The sequence below is a fragment of the Hyla sarda genome, unplaced genomic scaffold (assembly GCF_029499605.1).
Source record: "Hyla sarda isolate aHylSar1 unplaced genomic scaffold, aHylSar1.hap1 scaffold_329, whole genome shotgun sequence".
In the NCBI taxonomy this organism is placed as follows: domain Eukaryota; kingdom Metazoa; phylum Chordata; class Amphibia; order Anura; family Hylidae; genus Hyla; species Hyla sarda.
In genome coordinates, this window is record NW_026610032.1 from 202275 (window position 1) to 205450 (window position 3176).

Here is a 3176-nt window from a genome sequence, read left to right on the forward strand (position 1 = left end):
CCCTATCCTTTGGATACTGGATAAGATGTCTAGGGGCAGAGTACCCCTTAAAAAAAATATATATATATATATATATGTGTAGTATATATGTTAATTTAGTTAATAGGTCGAGTTGTAAGAACACTGACACGCCCCCTTTCACGGCCAACCACACCCCTTTGGGGGTTTGTTGGGTCTATTTTGGCGCAGTGCTCCATATTGTGATGCAGAACCCGACAAAAGCAGTGGTGTTCCTGTAAATCGGGGCCGTTACCCTGTAATGTGGATGCTTTACTGATCATCTATATTTTATTACAGAGCGCTCAGTAAACTCGTCAGAGATCAGCCAACCAACTGGGATCTGTACCTGGACGCGACGTTATTTTCCTTACGGTCTGCAGTCCAAACGACAACCAAGTTCTCGCCCTTCCTCCTCATGTACGGGCGGGAGGCCATCTTCCCCTCTGAACCTCCTTCCGATCTTCCAGTTGTGGTGGAAATCCGGACGATTAACAACGATCAGATCCGGTGGTCTGCGCAGGAATAAGAGGATTCGCTGGAAATGCGGACAACGCGCCAATCATGGAACAACAGACTCTGAATGAGGGAGTGCGAAATGGATGGTTCTGTTTATTTATCAAAACCAGGGGGCCTCCAGCTGTTGCTAAACATGTGTGTATGTTTTTAGGGGATTTTTGTTGTATTTATTTTTTATGTATTTCCTAATAAAATTGAGCTATTGGTTTTAGATTTTTATTATGTGTATTTATTAGGAGTCGTAGGTTATCATTGTTATTACCGGCCTGGGGTATTCTCTGCTTTACAAATCCTTATTGGGTAGAACTGGTGAAGAGAGAAAAAAAGCAGGGACCATAGAGGAGTGGAGCTATCATGGGGGAGATCAAAATCTGAGTAGAGGAAGAGTGGGGCAGTTGCCCATGGCAACCAGAGTTTGCTACTTTCATTTCTAAAAAGACCTATGAAAAATGATCTGATTTGGTTGCCATGGGCAACTGCACCACTCTTCTACATAGGTTTTGATAAATCTCCCCCATAGAGAGGAGCGGAGCCGTCCTGGAATCATAGAGAGGAGCGGAGCCGTCCTGGAATCATAGAGAGGAGCGGAGCCGTCCTGGAATCATAGAGGGGAGCGGAGCCGTCCTGGAATCATAGAGAGGAGCGGAGCCGTCCTGGAATCATAGAGAGGAGCGGAGCCGTCCTGGACCATAGAGGGGAGCGGAGCCGTCCTGGAATCATAGAGAGGAGCGGAGCCGTCCTGGAATCATAGAGAGGAGCAGAGCCGTCCTGGAATCATAGAGAGGAGCGGAGCCGTCCTGGACCATAGAGAGGAGCGGAGCCGTCCTGGACCATAGAGAGGAGCGGAGCCGTCCTGGACCATAGAGAGGAGCGGAGCCGTCCTGGAATCATAGAGAGGAGCGGAGCCGTCCTGGAATCATAGAGAGGAGCGGAGCTGTCCTGGACCATAGAGAGGAGCGGAGCCGTCCTGGAATCATAGAGAGGAGCGGAGCCGTCCTGGAATCATAGAGAGGAGCGGAGCCGTCCTGGAATCATAGAGAGGAGCGGAGCCGTCCTGGACCATAGAGAGGAGCGGAGCCGTCCTGGACCATAGAGAGGAGCGGAGCCGTCCTGGACCATAGAGAGGAGCGGAGCCGTCCTGGAATCATAGAGAGGAGCGGAGCCGTCCTGGAATCATAGAGAGGAGCGGAGCCGTCCTGGAATCATAGAGAGGAGCGGAGCCGTCCTGGACCATAGAGGGGAGCGGAGCCGTCCTGGAATCATAGAGAGGAGCGGAGCCGTCCTGGAATCATAGAGAGGAGCAGAGCCGTCCTGGACCATAGAGAGGAGCGGAGCCGTCCTGGAATCATAGAGAGGAGCGGAGCCGTCCTGGACCATAGAGAGGAGCGGAGCCGTCCTGGACCACAGAGAGGAGCGGAGCCGTCCTGGAATCATAGAGAGGAGCGGAGCCGTCCTGGACCACAGAGGGGAGCGGAGCCGTCCTGGAATCATAGAGAGGAGCGGAGCCGTCCTGGACCATAGAGAGGAGCGGAGCCATCCTGGAATCATAGAGAGGAGCGGAGCCGTCCTGGACCATAGAGGGGAGCGGAGCCGTCCTGGAATCATAGAGAGGAGCGGAGCCGTCCTGGAATCATAGAGAGGAGCGGAGCCGTCCTGGAATCATAGAGAGGAGCGGAGCCGTCCTGGACCATAGAGAGGAGCGGAGCCGTCCTGGACCATAGAGAGGAGCGGAGCCGTCCTGGAATCATAGAGAGGAGCGGAGCCGTCCTGGACCACAGAGAGGAGCGGAGCCATCCTGGAATCATAGAGAGGAGCGGAGCCGTCCTGGAATCATAGAGAGGAGCGGAGCCGTCCTGGAATCATAGAGAGGAGCGGAGCCGTCCTGGACCATAGAGAGGAGCGGAGCCGTCCTGGAATCATAGAGCGGAGCCGTCCTGGACCATAGAGAGGAGCTGTCCTGGAATCATAGAGCGGAGCCGTCCTGGACCATAGAGAGGAGCGGAGCCGTCCTGGACCATATAGAGAGGAGCGGAGCCGTCCTGGAATCATAGAGAGGAGCGGAGCCGTCCTGGACCACAGAGAGGAGCGGAGCCGTCCTGGAATCATAGAGAGGAGCGGAGCCGTCCTGGAATCATAGAGAGGAGCGGAGCCGTCCTGGAATCATAGAGAGGAGCGGAGCCGTCCTGGAATCATAGAGAGGAGCGGAGCCGTCCTGGACCATAGAGAGGAGCGGAGCCGTCCAGGACCATAGAGAGGAGCGGAGCCGTCCAGGACCATAGAGAGGAGCGGAGCCGTCCTGGAATCATAGAGAGGAGCGGAGCCGTCCTGGAATCATAGAGAGGAGCGGAGCCGTCCTGGACCATAGAGAGGAGCGGAGCCGTCCTGGAATCATAGAGAGGAGCGGAGCCGTCCTGGACCATAGAGAGGAGCGGAGCCATACAGGACCACAGAGGAGCGGAGCCGTCCTGGAATCATAGAGAGGAGCGGAGCCGTCCTGGAATCATAGAGAGGAGCGGAGCCGTCCTGGAATCATAGAGAGAAGCGGAGCCGCCCTGGACCATAGAGAGGAGCGGAGCCGTCCTGGACCATAGAGAGGAGCTGAGCCGTCCTGGACCATAGAGAGGAGCGGAGCCGTCCTGGAATCTTAGAGAGGAGCGGAG